At 35.3% G+C, this 20,502-nt stretch overlaps 1 protein-coding gene across 7 annotated transcripts in view; it reads right to left on the reverse strand.

The window, feature by feature from the left end:
* Nucleotides 1–20,502, reverse strand: part of Cda5 (Chitin deacetylase-like 5) — a 454,673-nt gene that overhangs the window by 432,868 nt on the left and 1,303 nt on the right. The gene's annotated exons all lie outside the window — the stretch shown is intronic.

Genomic DNA, 20,502 nt, shown 5'->3' on the forward strand with positions numbered 1-20,502 from the left:
AACAAAACCAGTCCTCGTAATATTCAACATGGCTTAAGATAAACTACATACTGAATAAGCATGAAAGTGCAGGCAAACCATGTTGGGAACCTTACCTGGTATCAGTTTTCTAGATTTCCTTAAGAAAATTTCCCTCAACTGTTACATTATTTTCCCTTATCAAATTTTCCCTAGTACGTTGAGTGCTTATATTAAGTGAAGTGCCAATCACATTTGTTTTTCTGTTCATTCATTTTATGCTTGTATTTGTTTTACTTTTTCTTTCATTTGTTTTTACAAAAAAAAAAAAAAAAAAAAAAGTTCTCACAAATACACGCAGCCAAAAATCGGTACAAATTATGTTAGTTTGAATACACACACATACACTACTGCTATTGCATTGGTTCATTTCTGAAGAACAAAGAAATGTTTAAGCATTTATATTGCTCAACTAGTTTGCGCGAAAATTTCCCTGGATTTTCACGTTTTATAAAAAAAAATCCCTTTCTCCCTTTTTGCTAAATTTACCTACGAAATTTTCCCTTGGTTAGGGAAATTTCCCTCAAATTACGAACACTGCCTGGTATTCCTTCTAGCACTGGGAATCTACCATTAGAGAACTCCTTATAAGTCTACGAGAGATTCTTATGTGCTAAAGTTTAAACAAAATCATGTCTTCTTTTTTTTTACTTTCATCTTGGACGTGTTGTGTGCCACAGGAGCAAAAATGAGGCTATTGTTAGTGCTTGCGACTCACACTCTGCGCTGCTTTTTATATGTGAAATAATCAATGCTCGCCATACAACAAGCAAGCAAAGCTACAACAGTAAAAGTAGGGTAATGATTTTAAAGCTTTTTCTTTTCTTTTTCTTCCGTTTATAAAGAGACTCGGCGTTTGCTGGACATGTGACACAATCCTAATTAGGAAAGCAATTATATCTCTAAGATAAACATCACCCACAGCGACCGTACGTTCTTATTTTCCAGTGCGCTTCTAAAGAGACTCTTGGGTGATACTTGTTGATACTCTTTCACGCATATTAATTAACGTGCTTCTTTTGAATAAGAGTAGAAAATGGAAAGTACGTATATTTCAATGGAAATATATGGAAACGTAATATGCTAGACCAGCGTTTCCCAACCTTTCTAAACTTGCGGCACACTATGGGTGTAACTTGAATTCTCGCGGCACACACATAGATATTATTTGTAAATATAAAATATCGTGGTATTTTTTTTCTGAGATTGATGATCTTTCTCACAGGGAAGTAAGCTCGATCACTGGTTTTTCCCTGTGGTTAATCATTATGCTTACTTTTCATTCTAATTTAAAAATAGAAAACAATTCAATGAAATATTGGACTCAGGTTTGCAAAACTACGCTTTCTTTTTCGGAAACTGTATCCAACCTTTCACTAAGAAGATAGATCACTACATAACAAACGAACAAACAAATTTATTTTACTTTTAAGACACAAATGTAGGTAATTTGTATGCATGTTTGCTCTGTCGAAAGTATTAAATGATATTTTAAAATTTCAGGTTACGAAATAGTTTGCAACAATAAAGGAGCAACAATGGTCATAACAATGATAATTTTTTCAACATTTGCAACATTTGTACACGGTATGAAACTTAAAATTGTAGATTCATGGTAGTGGTTCATAACATAGTAATGTGAAATACAAATATACATTTTCCCTTATGTCTTGCAATCTGATTGTTATAGAATTAATAATTTTGTTTCGATTTCCCCGCGGCACACCAGCGGCATATTCACGGCATACCGGTTGGGAAACGCTGTGCTAGACGATGCACAGATGGTGGATTCAGACTCCTCCTGGCTCCTTGACAATATAGGAATTCTGAGTGCTATTACGGTGTATACGCATAGGTTATAAATGTATATAATATTAATTAATGTGTACAACTAACTACCTATGTATGTAATGAAGTCACAATTATACTGTTGTTGAATTCCTGAATCCCTCATAAGGGACACGGTTGCACAGTGGTAGAGTGCCTACTTCTGGTGCATGGAATCCCTGGCTCAATCTCCGGCCAAGCAAGCTTGTGGTGGACAACATCGTGCCCGTTGTTTCTTTTTAAGGTACTTCCGTTTCCTCCCACTTGTTCATTCAATCAATTCCTTTATCATCATTCATTTGCCTTAATCATCGTCTCCCTTAGTCTAATAGGCGTAAAGTGGGACGTTAAACTCAAAGATTGCATTTTTCACTTTCTGAATCCCTAATCCTAAATCTCAACCTATTTCCCTAATCCAAATCTTAATTCCTAGTTTACCATATCCCCTTGTTGAACTACAGAGGAAGAGAAACTTGCTACCCTACTCCTGCTCGACTGTCTTAAAAACCGGGACACCAAAAGGCAAATCGGCATTTCTATTTTTTTTTTTTTTTTTCATTCGAATCTCGCATAAAAGGAAAATCTAAACGTAGAGCATCATTGACAATAAATTTCCTTTTTTGCATTTTCGCTTTCTCTGCAATAAAAAAATCCAAGAATACTAAGTATAGAGATAAAAAAAAAAAAACGTGTTAAAACCAGCGCTATATAACGAGGGAGTATGTACGAGAAGTGGAAACCGACAACAAAACTACCTTTTCATTCAGTCCTATGGGGGGTCATTCCATACTAGTCTTCTCAAAATTCTGTGTACAGCAACGCAACAACAACAACAACAAAAATGCAAAAGCCATTATAATTGCTATGCCAATTCGTCAGTGAATGGGCTAAGTAGCGTAACTTGAATTTTAGAATTTTACAGGAGAGAGATTTGTAATTTCTCGTTGAATTTTACTGCCTCGCATCCTGCTACTCATTTCAAGATAGGCTATGTCAGTTTCAGGAAGTTCATATCCCCGTTGATATAAGGAATTCAGATATGATTTTTTTTTTTTTTATGGTTGATAGAGCAGGTTAAATAAGGATAGATATTGGTCGTAATTCACATGATCTTTCGAGTTACGTCACTTTGCCCCTTCATCGACGAATTATCGCAACCTGAAACGCGAACGAAAAAATTTCATACCGTTCACGCATACCAGAACGTGCCAGCATATAGCGACCGATATGCAATGCTTATACTACTGCTAGCGCTATCAAGCAAAGCTAAAACCAAGTGTCGGGAGTAAAATATTTAGGGTTTTCAAGCAAAGTAACAATTTTTAAAAAAACTGAAACGTTTAGATGTCCCAAAATATTATCTCGGAACACTGGGACAGCTTGTAGAAAACCGGGACTGTTCCAGTAAATCCGGGACGTTTGGTCAGCCTGATCATGTCAAGTTTGGACAAGATCGGATGAGTTTGTCGATAGCATGCCATCTTTGCCTATATCCAACCCAGAATTCGATGCCCAATAACTCACGAATCAAAGCTCTACACACCATATCATATTACATGTGTAACTACGCTCGTGATATTCTATGACCATCCTAATTTTGGTCAAGATCGTATAAATTCCACCTATCGCATACTAGGGTCTATATACTGTCCTTCTGATCGACTTTTTTAAAAAGAAAAACATGAAGGACGAAAACAGAGAGATTCAATAACAAAGTAGATAAACAACTTTGATGATGAACAAATAGTCAAGTAAACATGAACTATACTAAAATGACTCGATACTAAAACACGCGTTGCAAATTTGCATTATGAATCATTTAACATTTTTCGTACGCCAACTCAACAATGTTGGTAGTGATGACGCGAGAATTACAGAAAGAAGAAAAAAGTGATTTATGATTACGATCTCAATGATAGATTGCTATATACAGAAGTGGAATGAGTTGTATAATTCTCGATGTCTTCCCATCGACAGTGACGAATGCGTGTGTGTCAGGTTTATACCTTCAATTATATTGCATGTTCAATTCGTGTTTTGCCGTCGCGCGTAGCGACGCCGTAAGTTCTTTTTCTTCTTCTATCAAGGCCTTCAGCTTTAAAGCGTCTGTGTTTTTGGAGCGTCAACGCGTTTCGAAGTAGACCGTGTACGTACACTGTTGGCGTCCTTTTGTAGGACATTGCTGTGTTTGCTTTTCTCTCTCTCGCTCACATACACATAACTATATAGATGAAATGATAGATATTTTTGCTCTTAAGCAAGGAGGAAAATCAACAACTTTCATTACAGATTTTTTTTTTTTTTAAATTTAGGTTGATTGTATAAAAACTACGAAAATTATTATCATCTTTATTGTAAATCCAGTGATAAAAGATACATATGCCAATTAAATTCGGGTGATAATCTTGATTGCCTCTTATTTATAGACTGGTCATGTCAATTAGTATTACACCCTTCATAGCACAAAGAAGCCTCCTGCACGTCCAAGGGTAGTCAGTTCCGGACACTGAGGGAAACTCACGGAATCTCCCATTTTCGCCAGTGGACGTCCAACAAGGCTGTCCACCCTCACAAAAGCTATGGCGAAATCCCCCTCAAATTTCAGTGGACCCAAGGGTTACGAACCTCTGTTCGCGGACAAAAATAGTATAAACTCTTTGCTCGACTTACAAACAATATTTCGGGCTATGATGAAGGCGCACACACATGCATGCCTACAATTCCATGCACCCAGTGGTACTTCCACGTGTTTGCCGTAGGCATTAACAATAAGATTGCTTTAATCAAAAAGTACTTTTTTGCGTTTTTTAAACCCTTATACTATAGTGATTTGTTTAATTTCTGTTACTTATTTATCTTTGTTTGTTTCTTTCTTGTTTCTTTTCTTTTCTTTAAGAAAAGGTAATACATTTTCATATTCTTCATCACAGAAAACGCTTTCAAATGTTTTTTTTTTTTTTTTAAATACATACTGTACCATGTTTCTGTGGCTAGAACAGATTAATTATATTTATATTAATTTCAACGAGAAAAATAGCTTTGATTTACCAACAGCGTTACAGAACGAATTAAGTTTGTAACCCGGGGTTCTACTGTATAGGTCTACCAGGGGTAAAAGTGGATGTGAAGAGGTAGGGGGACGTATGACGTCATGCTATCCCCCTGCCTATCTTTGCCTATTGTCATGTTTAGGAAGCGGAGGAACGCCATAGATATTTTTTTAGAAGTAGGAGGACGACGTCCCCTCGCGTTTCCCCCTCTCTTTTACCCCTGAGACCTACCATAAGCAGAAAAACTACCAGTTTTGCATACCTACACAAAGTATTATTTGTTCTGTCACTTGAAGCCTGGTTCATCACGTATTATAAATTTGTTATTAGGAACAGCTTAGTAAATTTAGGTTACGCCTAAGTAAAATAGAAATTTGCCATTAGAGTCTGAAATATCTAGATAAGCGTTTAAATTTATCACATAAAATAAATTAACATGAAAATAATATGCAAGACAAAAGTCACAAATTTAATTGACACACTTTGAACTCCTTAAACGTAAACGATAATCGATTTTTTTTTAACGCTATTATAAATTCTCTAGTTATCGTATAACGAAAAGGCAACGGATTTTCAAACCTGAATTATAAAGACTTCCTTTTCTCTTAGTTCGATTGATAAGATTAATTTATCTTATCTTTTTTTATATTATTGTTATTTCCTACGGCGCATGCGTCAGGAGTGCTAACAGGTATTCAACGCAAAGACAAAAATAATTACGTGGAAAGCGCCAAAAGCTCTTGTAAGAAAATTATTTACAACGAATGGCCTGGATTCTTTTTCTACCACATTGATATTCACACTAGAACACCTGTATGAGAACAGATAAACAAAACAAAACAAAACAAAAAAAAAAAAAAAAAGGAACTTAATTCAAAAAGAAACTGAACTGGATCTGTTGAAAGATCAACTAGGCAGCCCAGCCATGTCCGAGCAAGGAAAGAAAACAACGCTTAAAGCTATCTTAGCAACCTCCCACTAAGTTCGTTGACTCCATTTTGAATCCAAAAATGTAGGTAGAAAATTTTTTTAACATAAAATAAAATGTGCATGGTTGATATACGAACGAGAGTAGATCTTCGTAGAAGAAAAAAAGAACTGCACAGATTGAAAACGAAAGCCTATTATTAATCTGTCGTATTTTATGTTCTCACATTTTAATTTCTTCTAACAATAAGTGAATCTCATGGTTTTCCATTGAACTTTCTATAAACGATTCTCTTTCACGCCTTTTTTTTTTTTTTTTTCAGTTCAACTATTGAATGTTAATAAAGCTAATAGGCGGAAAAGTTAGAGCAAAGTTTGGACAAAACAAAGGTTGGATTTGAAGAATAATGGAAGGTCAACACTCTGTATAAAATTAAGAGGTCAAAATAATAATGAAAAAACAAGTTCTGATTATGCTTCAGCTAATAGGAAAAGTTATTAAAAATGAGTATTAACGATGTTGAATACGTATGTCAATCTCTACACAGGGTGTTAGAAAAATGTGGCACAATATTTTGGGAACAGAATCCTCGTATGAAAATAAGAAAAAAAGTGCATATGGACATGTGCTCAAAAGTTGATACTTTCGGAGTTATAAGGTGACGAAAACGTGAAACAAGTGAACTTTACAAGTTCATAGCTCCATTATTATGGGACCTATCATAGTCGGCTTAAGACGTTACTGAGGAACTGGTATCTGAACTATCCAAATACCCATGTTTAAGTATGCTCCAGTACTTGCACACCAATTTTTAGAGAGATAGGTGGAGAATGATCAAGTACTCAAAAACAGCCTCTCTCAAACATGATTATATATGTATGTTTCTATTATAGCTACTATTGTATACATTTCTATCTATATATTAAAATACTACGTTTATAGCAATTCACTCCCTCTCTAAAACCTTCCGTCCTTCACTTGTATCTGTAAAGGGATATGTACTGTTATAGTAAGGAAGTGGGAAGCAAATTCAAGCTCAGATTAGAATGATGTGCTGTGCAGACAGTGCGTGTTCAGCTCGTTAGCTAATAAATTAGTAGAGCTCTCATCTCAAGTGTGAGCGATCTTTGGTTCGAATCTCTGCTTTATAAGTTTATGGTTATTTGTGGGGGCCGCGGTGGCTCAGTGGTAGAGCGTTCACCTCTGGTGCATAGGTTGATGAGTTGATTTTAAGTTTAACGCCCCTTTCAGCAGCGAGGCTATATGAAACGGGACCTACTGATTAACGTGGAATCCGAACCACATGAGCTCCCGCCGAGAGGTCCCTGGTTCGATCCCAGCTCGCGCCATTTAACTTTGTGGTGGACAAACACCGTGTGCGTGGATTTTCTCGGGGTTCTCCCGTTTCCTCCCACTTTCTTCATTTCACCATTTTATTCATTTCTCATCATCACCGTCTCCTTGAGCCTAGCCGGCATAACCGTGGGACGTAAAACTCAAAGATTTCATTTTATTTTCCTGTTATTTATGGGTTTTCTTGGGGTATTCCGTGTTTCCTATCACATTCTTCTTCCAGAGGTTCTTCCATGAGCTTTCATTTGCAGGTACCTCTATCTCTTTAACCTTCAGCACATAACAGTAATACTTCAAACTAAAAGTTTTCATATATGGATATAGCATTTTGAATCTTTGATCTGCTTAAACATTCAAGTCTTTATTTGAGGACTAGATTGAATTCATATCTTGCTAATGTATGTTTTATGCTTCAGCCAGAGATGGAGCTGGATGCCTTGTTAACTGATGAAACATACTATCACCCAAAGAAAGCTTTTATTATTTATTTTTAATGCACTTAAACGAAGGAGGGGGAAAAGGCCCAAAAGAAAAAATATTGTCTACATTTATTTTCAGATAGCTTGAGCATTGTTTTCCACGTATACTGTGTGGAAATCAGTTTCGCTTTCTCTGACTGTTAGCCCTTCCGACGAGATCCAACTTCCACCATCCCCCTTGTTTCTTCTGGTTTTCACTTTCATCTGTTTTTACTTTTCATCATCCAACCCTTCCCGTTTCCAACGCCAGCGGCCATTCATTTCCAAACATAAATACATTTACAAATTTTGTTTTTTTTTGTTTATGAGCAAGAAGAACTCGTGTTATATTTCCAACTGTTTTTGTTTACTTGTTCACTACATTCTCGAAAGAAAGTAAAAGTCAAATTAGGATATTTGCATTTTCTTGTGTATACTCGAACCAACGGAAGTATAGTAATCAATAACGCATAATAACGTAGATGAGGTGAATACTTTAGCCACATAATAACAAATATGAAGGGAATTACAAATGAAGTTAAAACTAGATTACTCTGTAATTAATATAATAGTCACTATTTTTTACCTTACTCCACAGTGCTTTTTGATTTTGTCACACTATCTTGTGAAAGAATGTTTTCTAGTTTTATTTTATTTATTTACTTATTTATTGCTCTTGGATCCAGTCTTGAATTCCTTTTGTCCATTGATCATTCCTTCTTGCAATATGCCATTACAATGCAATTATTTGCATATTATTTCTGTCACCCTTCTGGACATATTCCGCCTTATGCAGAGTCATTTTGACGTATGATTAGTGCCATGCTAAGTAAGTTTGTGGTATACAATATTGTGTTCGTGGGTACTCTTCGGGTACTCTCATTTTCTCCCACATTTAGTTCTACAATCATCACATCATCATTCACTTGCCTTAATCATCTGTGTCCCTTAGGCTAAAGGGCATAATCGTGGGACGTTAAACTGAAAGACTTCATTTCATTTTCATTGATACACTTACTATTAATATTTGTAGGAAACCCGAAAACCATGACCATAGATATTGTGACTGTACTGCTTGCTCCGTCAAATTGCACTCTTAATTCACCAACGAAAGTAAATTCTACTTTCGAACAATATACATTACCAAAAAAAAAAAAAAAAAAAAAAAAAAAAAACTGTAAGTAAGCTCGTTACCGTTTACATAATAAACGACAGTATAAAAATTCTGAGGAAATAAATGGAAGATCTCCCAAGACTAAATAACTGGATCGGAAATCTCCGTGATAAGATGTCTGTCTGTACTTTCTAATCAGGAAGGAAATTCTCAGGCAATTTTCTGGAGAAAAAAAATTGCATATCATATACAGTATGTATGATATGAATTTAAAAGCACATATATTTTATCTGAAGCATTCACCACGGTTACTAGTTTTATTTCTCTTGAGTGATGTATCCTTTTTCCTGAATTGGGAGTTTCTATAGAACACTTCCTACTAGAATAACTATACGTCCATCGACGTTACTGTAGTAAAGTGAAAGGTAATGTGTATTCCAAACGATTTGTTTAAAAACAAGAAATTTAGTGTCATTAATCACAAAACTCAGGGTTAAAATTATCTGTAGGCATCACTCATAATGTAAGTTTTTTTAAAAGAAAAGAATAAGAGCGGAGAATAGCTATTATTTAAAATTTCATTGCAAATCATTTTTCACTATGTAAAAATGCAAATCATAACACACTCAGAACTACTCCAGAGGTGGATCCAGAACTTTTTCGGGCGGGGGCGTAAATATGGAAATACGTACATTAGACACATTTGTTACATTTTTTTACATATACCGAAAAATCGAAGGTCATGAGAATATCCCCTGGAAACACTCCCTTACGGTCAGGGTAGAACAAAGAGAACTAGAAGAAGTCGATAATTTCAAGTATCTGGGAAGTATTTTGACGAGAGACGCTTCCTGCACCAGAGAGAGAGCTTCGAAATATGTGTTGGAGGAAGATGGAAAAAATAAAATGGATAGAGATAGTAAACAAACGAAGATTTAAAAAAAGGGATAGGAGAGAGGAAAGATGGAAGGAAAGCGAGGAATAGGAACAAGAAGAACACAACTGGTTGATGATTAGAAAAATAGAAAAAAAATATTGGGAGTTAAAAGACAAAGCTGAAGATCGAGAAACGTAGAAGAAACATTTTCAGGACCAAACCTTTAAAAAAAAAATGTCCCAGGAGCTACAGAAGGCAGAATACTTAATAATTTGTTCGAGAAAAGTTACCTCAAGGTTGGGATATTTATATTTATTTATGGACACATGCATATCTTTTATGGACACGTGCATATATTTTACAGTATTTCTATTGGATTCGGCGTCCTCAAATTAGTATGAAAAGAGCAATCAGAAACTTATCTGTACATCGGCACTTTTTACTAATGGTACGTACCTATGGCATGATCGTTATTTTTTAAAAATAATATTTAATTTGACTTCCTACATTGAGTATACGATAGCGTAATACCAAGATGGTGTTGGTAGTGCATTGGAAAAAATAATCAAAACCAATGATTTATAACTCTGATATTCTCACAAGGAATAGACGGAGCAACATAGCATAAGAAATTTTCATTCAAAACAGCAATAAAATCAGTTAATAATTAGCTTTAAGCTAAGTAATAGGTATTGCGTCAGAAAGATAAAGAATTTTTTGTACTTTCTCCATGTTATCAGTTTAATCAAACTAGAAAATATCCTTATACATAATAGTTGAAATAAGAGTGGAAAAACAAACAATTCGTGTGAACAAATTGTTCAACAATATCTATTAATACCTTTTGTTTGTATTCACGGTTCTGACGTGTATATTTTACAAGCGAATTTTTTTGATTTTTATCATAATTCCTGTAGAAAGCTATTCTATTTCTAAAACAAAACAAAAATATATTTACAGCAAACTTTTTTCTGAAAGATACATCTAAACGTAACTGTTTGCTTCTAGAGCTGTACGACCTTCAGATCACTATAGCTTAGCTGTAAAAGTTGTATTTACGTGCAAATCTGGAAACTCCAGTTGCGATTGAAGAATGACGGAGACTTTTGAGATACTAGTCAAGGTTGAACCAGATTGGAAGGAAGAAATCTGTCACATTTAATTTAGGATTTATAAACAATGTAATATAGCTTTAGGCGTTTTTCACAACTGAACTGGCTATGCTGATTTGGAACAGGTCGGTTGAATGGCTAATTATGGAATTAAAATGCAGCTTTTGTACTGGGACCATTGTTAATACTCCTTCTCTCGCTGTATGATGAATCAGAGTATTCAAATAAACTTTTGGGTTATGTTTAGCAGAAGGGGTCCAGAACCACGTAAAAAGTACAAAATTTACAGGAGAAATGGATGATGCAAGTAGTTTGACGTAACATAACGTAACCAAAACTAAACTAACCTAAGCTAAGCTAACCTGAACTAACCTAATATAAGCAGAAATTCTATCATTTTTTGGAAAGTTATGCTGGACCCCTACACTAATATAATCTAACATAAAATAATCTAACTTAAATGAAACTAACCCAAAGTCACCTAAACTAACCTAACCTAACCTAAACTAATCTAATGTGAACAGAAATTACCGAAATTGTAACATTTTTTTTAGAAACAATTGCTGGACCCCTTCTGCTAAACATTAGCCAAACTTTTTTTTCTTCAAATGCAAGTTCTGATATTCAAAATTCTGATTGCATTAGTGGTATTGTAATAATATATGTGGATTTTATCTCCTACTTATTATGGTTAATTGTGTTACAATTTAGCGGATCTTACTTTTTTTTTTTTAAGTATAAAATTATATCTAAGAGATTTAGCCTTACACGACAACATTGGTTTAGAATCAAGTGGAAACTAACATGGTTCTCTTCAGGTATGTAGCAAAGGAATATGTAGGGGCTCATCCCCATCCCTGCGACCACCTTCAGCCCCCCTTAAACTTTCAATTGTTTGTTTAGATAAATATGTATTGAAAAATTAAGCAGGAATAATGTGAAGTGAACTCAAGTTTGCCCTGCTATTTTAGCGTTCTGGCTACAAGTCTGAGTCCCCTGCAGCAATGGTTGGGAAGGGTAAGCATTTTGCCACGAAGAATCTCTGCCACTTTATCACATCGCCAATTGTACACTATCATCAAGATATTGATTCAGTTGGCTTTATCATTATTTTATTTAACTTAACGGAATATCCTTGTGGCTTTAAACCAGACCCGTATCCAAAACATATAAAACAGAAGGGACCGGGATATTTTAAAGGGGATAGCTTCAATTTGCCTCATGTTCAAATTATATAAATCAAGGATGTTATAAATAGAGGATCTGCCCATATGTATCTTCATCCTATTAAATCGATGAAGCCAAAAAACAACCGAGCATCGGCACGTCTCATTGGCTACTCTCGTTTCTGACATCGTCTGATTGACTACTTTGCGTTTCCGCCATGATTGTTGGCTCAAAACATTGCGATCGTATTGGGCGGAGTGGGCAGAGTAGGGGTGACGAAACTGTGACGTATGGCTTCAAGATTTTGTTGTAAGGGCAGATCCTCTATTTTATAAGATCCTTGATATAAATGCTATTATTTACGCAATATGATTTTTCTCAGTAAGCTTAAAAACAAAACAAACAAAAAACCTTAAATATATTGAACAGCTTATAGAGTTTAATGTGAGTTTACTATTAACTTCAGAAAATTCTCTCGTCAAAACACTTAAGTTTCTGTAAACAAGAAATGACTGCATCCATCCCTTCTTCAATGATGCAAGGAATCATCTGTCTCTTTTAGCCTAACAGGCGTAATCAAGGGACGTTAAACTGAAAGATTTCCTTAATTTGCTTACTGAGTGTATTAAAACTAAAAATAATCCAATAAAAACACACATTATTATTAACTACTGAAATTCTAGGTGAAACAGTTTGCAACAGTTAGTTGTCTAGAATGTAACCCTGTGGGCACTAGTTTTTGTTTGAAGTTGGCTTGTAAACTGTTGGATCAGTTCAAGAAATAAACTGAGCACCATATTTTCAAACTGCAAGAAAGTTATATCTGCTCTACCCATAAATATATAAGAACTGTGAATAATTCCTGTCTGTTATAAGGAGATCATTACAAAGTTGGCGATAAAAGAGGACTGTCTGGGTCCGTAAAAGAGATAGTCCTCTCTCATAACAATACATATATTTGTATATTTGCTGCGACAAAATAAGTCTGTCCGTATTATTGTGTCCGTTACTGAGAGATATCCGTTAAGGGACGTTTTACTATCCGTTAAGGGAAGTTTTACTATGCCTGCCGCGACAAAAAAAAGTCTGCCCATATTATGGTGTCTGTTATTGAAAGATATCAGCTAAGGGACGTTTTACTATACCTACCGCGACAAAAAAAAAGTCTGCCCGTATCATGGTGTCTGTTATTGAAAGATATTCGTTAAGGGAAGTTTTTCTATACCTACCGCGACAAAAAAAGTCTGCCCGTATCATGGTGTCTGTTATTGAAAGATATTCGTTAAGGGAAGTTTTACTATACCTACCGCGACAAAAAAAAGTCTGCCCGTATCATGGTGTCTGTTATTGAAAGATATCCGTTAAGGGAAGTTTTACTATACCTACCGCGACAAAAAAAAAGTTTGCCCGTATCATGGTGTCTGTTATTGAAAGATATCCGTTCAGGGAAGTTTTACTATACCTGCCGCGACAAAAAAGTCTGCCCGTATTATGGCGTCTGTGATTGAAAGATATCCGTTAAGGGACGTTTTACTATATCTGCCGCGACAAAGAAAAGTCTTTCTGTATTATGGTGTCCCCTATTGAGAGATATCCGTTAAGGGAGGTTTGTACTATATCAGTAAATCATACCATTAACAGCAAAACAACGCTTTTAATCTAAAAGCATTAATGATCAAACGACAAAATAGGATTTATCTAATTGAATATTGAACAGCTACTTAACGTTTTACAAAGATAACGCCAATTTTAATTCGTTTGTAACTTGACTTTTAATTTAAAAGGTCAAAGATTTATAACCAGTACCCATCCTCATAATCGCAACTGAGAACAGGTTTTTTGAGTATACAAAGAATATTGCTGTAGCAAGTTAAAGTTTGTAATGTGCAAGTACAGTTCTTCAGAGAGAAAGAAAATAAAGTGTTGCTGTGTCATTTTGTTTTGCTTTTTGGTATTTAAAATTCTTGACTTTTTTTTTTTTTTTTTGTCTAATCCTTTTAGTTTTTCTTTTTTCTTTCATTTCTCGCCTACAGGACTGGACCAGCCTACAGACCCACTTCACTTGTTGTAGTGTAGTACATACCTGTTACGTACAATATTTATTCTTGGTAATAAAATAAAAAAAAGAAAGAAAACGTAAAAATAATCCCAAATTAGAGCAGTGCTTTGACGTTATGACTCCTCATCTAAAGTTCAATGTATCTTTTATACAAGTATCCTTGCCTTTCATCTTATTGATTAAAATTCTTTTGTCTGTTAATCTATTTTCGTTCATCGGTTGACCAAAAAAGAAACCAACTAGAGCTAAGTATTTTTACGCGTTACTAGTAATTCAATGAAACTTCGAATGCAGACTTCTTTCAACCTATTGAGTTTGAAATAACTAGGACAAGAACGTTAGCGACTACGCTACTGGGGTTACCAATCACGACTATAGTTTTTCGTAAATGTTACTGCAAGAATTCGTGGAAATTCAATTAGTAACCATGACTATACTATTTCGTACTCCACGAGAATTCAACTAGCAATCACGTCTATAGTATTGATTATGCATTAAAACAAGAATTCGCTGGGGAATCAATGAAACTTGCAGTGTAGATACCCTTTCAAATTTATTGAGTTCAAAATAGTATGTAATTTTAAATATAGTTAATTATTTACAAGTTACTAGGACATCATTTTGTTGCTCTTACTTTTGTTACAACGACGACTATGATAGTTCTTGGCCTTCACGCCAGGGGCTGATCTAGAACGTAAAAACTGCGGGGCATCCAGAACAAAGACTATGATAGGTATATCATAAGTTTACTATAAACCTTCACACATTTATAAATAATAACTTCAATTATTTTTATGATTAAAAAAACTGGGGGGGGGGGCTATGATCCTTGCCCACGGGATAGATCTGCCACTGCTCCCCGCTGGACTAGTGGCTAGTGCGTGTACCTTTGCTGCATGTGGTTCCGGATTCGACTTCTGGTAATTCACTTTTATTTAATCAACCGTTCCCTTTAGCCTTAAGGGCATAATCACAGGACGTTAAACTTTTTTTTTTAACTCATTTCATATTTCCTACGCGTTATAACAAGAATTGTCTTATCTCTTCATTGAACTTAAACTGACTTTATTTTTAAATCTGTAACAACGATTTCTTGACAACTAACCTGTCAGTATTTCACTGTATTTTTACTAAAAGTTTTCCAGTATGTATTGCTAAGGCCAAAGCTAATAATATTAGCCCATGAATAACAAAATAAAAGAATACACAAGTTATTTTGAAAGAAAAACAGAAAATACTACTATGATTTGAGACTAATAACAAACAAGTTGCTATGAAAATATTTACTATGTACTTGAAGAAAAAAAGTGAAATTTTTCATGAAGCACCTGCTGCTTAATATAATCATGTCTTGTTGCAAATTACTATGAATCAAACAGTTTTGTATTGAGGCCAGTCGTGCACGAAGTTATTTATTCCGTGGCAACTGTGTTGTTTATATATTCATCACCGTAGTTTTAAGATGCAATGCATAAACAAATAATCATGTTTACTTACTTTTTGATCAAAGAGAAAATATATCATCAGTTACCCATTAAATATATACATACTTGCCTGACTTGGCTTTAGCAGATAATTGGGGCAGAAGTTGATACGAACTGTTGAGACTGTTACATACGTTTAATAACAACAACACTGGCCAGTGGCGTATTTACGATTTTGTTTCGGGGGGCTTTGCTAACTTTTGGGGGGCTTTGCCTGAAAATGTAAAAATTCTGGAAGATATTTCATATACTTTACTATAGTAAGTAAGATTTCGGGGGGGGGCTTAAGCCCGGAAGACTCCCTAAATACGCCACTGATACTGGCCATAAGGGTACTGTGCCCTACAAAATTTTTAATCTAATGAGTGTCTTTACAGTCCTGTGAGAGTTTAGCCTAGAAAATGGTTTTTCAACCTGGGGTCACGACTCCTAGGGGGACGCGAAGATAAGCGGAAGATGAATTAACCGACCAAATTTGGCTTTAATCCATTCGCTTTTAGAGAAGTTACTGTATCCACTATATACAAGAAATGGATTCTACTATCATAGACATAGATGGATATCGTGAGATCTCTGCAATAGGTATATTAAAAATCCCACACAAGCTTATTACAAACCAGAAATTATAAGGGGGTCGCTGACAAGACGATGTGATAAAATGGGGTCATGATAAGAATTAGGTTGAGAACCACTGGACTAGAGACTGGTCGGCAGATCTGTGTTATAGGCTCTGACTGACAACGTATTAAGATCTTGAGTTAAGGCGGACCAAGTCAGTTACTTTCAAATATACACGATTTCCCGTACAAACTCTCAGATTTAAATATCACGGACCGAAGTAATTTTAAAATTCCTCTATAACATAGGAAATGCACAAAAAATACACTTCAAGTATTATTATGAATTATGTAATATATTTTGCTACGTATAACACGTTAAATCTATACATATAGTTTTTGATATTACATTAAGTTGTCGGTCCCAGGTTCGATTCCCGGTAGGGACACTCGGTCGAAAAAGTGTCAGACGTTTTTGAAAAAATGAAATGAAATCTTTGAGTTTTACATTCCACGGTTATGTCGGTTAGGCTAAAGGAGACGGTGATGATGAGTAATGAATGAAATGGTGGAATGAAGAAAGTAGGAGAAAACGAGAGAACCCCGAGGAAACCCACGCACACGGTGTTTGTCCACCACAAAGTTCGCTAGGTCCCAGGCAGCTTCCTTCCTTCCCTTTCCCCAAATTGTGTGCTCGCCGAGGGACGTCATCCCTCAAACGTGACGGGCCAAATGGCTTTAGATGTCGAAAGCCCAGAAATCTAATATCCTAAATCCTACATTAAGATGTAGATTTACATTGGAACTTGGCTTAATTTTTAAAAAAGATATTAAACTAAGTCCAACTAAAACATTCGAATTACACACTTTTTCTAACGATAGGACTTATGATTCGAAAGATATGGACAACTGAATGTGCACGGATTTGTTTAAAATTATTTTTTCCTCTTTCCTTAAACTATTGAGGCATTGCACCGTTTCATGAACTTAGGAGTACATAAGAATCAAAAGAAAAAAAAAAACTATTTCTTTAGTTCTTAGGACATTGTCTATCATACATCTTTGGGGAGCTCATTATATTGAAGGAACGAACTGCGAACGAACTGATTACTATTCAGACATTTGTTTAATATCATCCAGAATATGAGTAAAAAAAATAAGTAAATATGTTTGAACCTATCAGTATTCAAACAATATATCACCAAATGCATAGAAACTATAAAAAATGCAGTTTTTAACTTCAGTTAGAAAAGATTATATGTAGATGTGAAAAACTTCATTTTTAATTGCGTACGTCCATTTCAAAAATATTCTTAAGAGAATTTGTGTAAATGGGAACATACGTACTTTCTAATCTCAAAATATTAGATTGCTTTTTCTCACATAGGAAATAACGGACGCCCAAACGGGGGACCGCCCCCTGGCTTACGAAAATGTATATGTAATATAGTAAACCACATATATTAAATACCTGAAATTCAGACGTAATATAGCAACCATGGAGATGGCCACTAGAAAAATCTCTTCGGGCGGTACTGCGTCTAAGGGATATTTGTCTCGGATGTCGGGATACAACAGGATGTCTCATTTTGCCAGTGAATGCCCCGTAGTTATTCTGTGGAATTACATATATTTGTTTATATCGTGGAAACGGGATTCCTGTGCGACATTTCTAGACTATTTGTAGGATAATCACATAATGACTTTTCAACATCCAAATATTTTCACGAGAAAGGCACATGCTATTGAAATCCAATAGAAATCCCGTGGATATTTCCATTATCCTTAAAGTTTCTTTTGAGACAGGCTCTTCCCATTGAAATCCGAGGGAAATCCTGTGAATATTTCCATTATCCTTAAAGTTTATTCTGAGATTGACACATCCCATTGAAATCCTAGGGAAATCCCGTGGATATTTCCATTATCCTTAAAGCTTCTTTTGAGACAGGCTCTTCTCATTGAAATCCGAGGGAAATCCTGTGAATATTTCCATTATCCTTAAAGTTTATTCTGAGATTGACATATTCCATTGAAATCCAAGGGAAATCCCGTGGATATTTCCATTATGCTTAAAGTTTCTACCACTAGCCAGAATGTCCTGGGACCGATATGGGACCTATAGAGTGTTCAAAAGACGTTCCGTGGACATGTCGTGCTATGTGGGTAGTTTGCAAGTAAGGTACTCCCCCCTTTTTAGGCGCGAGCCGTCCCTGGTTCGATTCCGGGCGAAAAAATGTAAAAGCATTTTCATGCCAGCCATCTTGACTGAACTTCATGGGCGTCAAGCAAATGGCGGGATGGTACTTAACATACAGGTTCCAGACCGCTTCCTTCCTTCCCTTTCCTCAAATAGTGGGATTGCCGAGGGACGTCATCCCTCACACGTGACGGGTTAACATGGCCATAGGTGCCGAAAGCCCAGAAATCTAATCCTAATCCCATTTTTTTTTAAAGGAGCAAAGCCATATGAGATTGTAGGATTCAAATTACATTTTCATTCAGCGGATATCGAACACACGATCAATATGCACAGCAATCAAGCATTCTAACTGCACCACTACCGTTTGATTTTTTTTTTTTTTTTTTTTTTTTTGCTTAATTGCTACTATGTAGTTGGTGAAACTTTTCAGCACACACTAGATTCGTGAACTTTCAAATAAAAGTGGAAGTGGACAGGCATCTGGTTTATGATTACTAATATTTTCCCTATATTATTTTTAATTTTTTAGAACCACACGAGGTCTGTACCTTCAATCAACAAAAGTAAATAATTATATTGTTTCCTGTAATAAAGATGAAAGAATTGTATGTTTTTAATTTTTATTTTCAATTTAGTTCAACATTGTTGTTCTACTTACATTTATCACGAACAACATTCACTAACAATTTTTTTGAGCCATAAAACTAACACTATTCATCTTCATTGTTCATAATTTCTAAATAGATATTTACTATATAGTTCGTTTCAAGAATTTTTGTGATTAAAAAGTTGAAATTTCGTACTTCTTAAGACAAGGACACGAATTCAAATCTCGGTGTCAAAAACGAACGTGAACTACAAAACAAACAATAATTCTCTTCTGTAAAAATAAAATTCTATTCGAAAAGTATCTCAAACCGAAAATTCAACCAGTTGAGAATGCTCCAAGAGCATTGCTAGAATGAACTAGAATTATTTTTTTCTTATTAACTTCTACAGGCTTTATACCAATTGTTCTATGTACTTTATTATTATACTCATTAAACAATTCTTGTAATATAAATCCATTTATAATTTCCTTGAATACTAAATTTTTTCCACATGTTTTGTTTAAGAGTTCTGTTAAAACATTCTACGATATGTTGTTTTACGAAGACACATGCTCAAAATGGAGGGCTCAAAATTGAAAAATTCGCAAAATATAATCTCTTTATGACTTACTTACGGTTCCCGAGATATGGCTTCTTAAATCTCCCGAAATCCGAACTTTTTTTTTTTTTTTTTTGGCTAATATCTGGAGAACGATGACTAGTTGGCCAGTGGCCACCGGTTACTATTTGGTACCAAAATTTGCTACCAAACCTCTTAGGTATTGAGCAGCCCAATATGATCTCTCTATGACTTACGGTTCCAGAGATATGGCTCCCGAAATCAGCCATTTTCGGCTAATATTTCGGAAACGGTAAGAGTGACGCGAAAAATTCTCTCACTTTCTCAGATAGTTTTTGATATTCTATCTAATGGAGGGCTCAAAATTGAAAAAAAAATCACAAATAACAAGAGACACACACACAGATAGACAGAGAACTCAGTAAAGAACTTTTAAAGATCATTGAAAATAATTATATTTTAAACGGTAACATTGAACCAAAAACGGTATAAATTTTGTTAATTATTATTTGCTTTCGTATTGTAGATATTCAATATCTTTTTGTAATAAATATGTTACAGATTATCTACGAACAAGGACTGAAATTCACTTTAAAATACAACCATCCCAGCTCGTCCAGTGGCTAGCGCGTAGGGATGCGTTCGAGTCGAGTCGAGACAGAATTTTCCTGACAAAATTCGAGTCGAGACACAGCTCTTCCAATAGAAAAATATATATTTTTCGAGTCGAGACATCACTTTTACAGCACATTTTCGAGTCGAGACAGTCTCAAATCTTGTCTCGTGCGCATCCCTACTAGCGCGCACGTCTTTTGTACATGGGTCTTGAATTCAATTCTCGGTGGAAATATTAAATGGATTACGATTATTGAGATTCAACCCAGGCCCGTAGCCTGCCCAAAAATATAGGGGGAGGCGGCTGAGCCTGCCCGATCCAGCCATATGGTAGTTCATCACCATATTATAGTTCATTTGAAAGCCTACCGTGAAAATTTTAGGGAGACCAGCAAAAATTTAGAGGACGGCCCCCTTGACCCCCCTGCATACGGGTCCTAAATTGTAGTCCACGTCATATACAACCCCGATGCTGAAAGGATGCTCTTAACTTTCAATGCAGTCAACCTACCA

The sequence above is a fragment of the Thermobia domestica genome, chromosome 4, assembly GCF_964235325.1.
Source record: "Thermobia domestica chromosome 4, izTheDome1.hap1.1, whole genome shotgun sequence".
NCBI lineage: Eukaryota > Metazoa > Arthropoda > Insecta > Zygentoma > Lepismatidae > Thermobia > Thermobia domestica.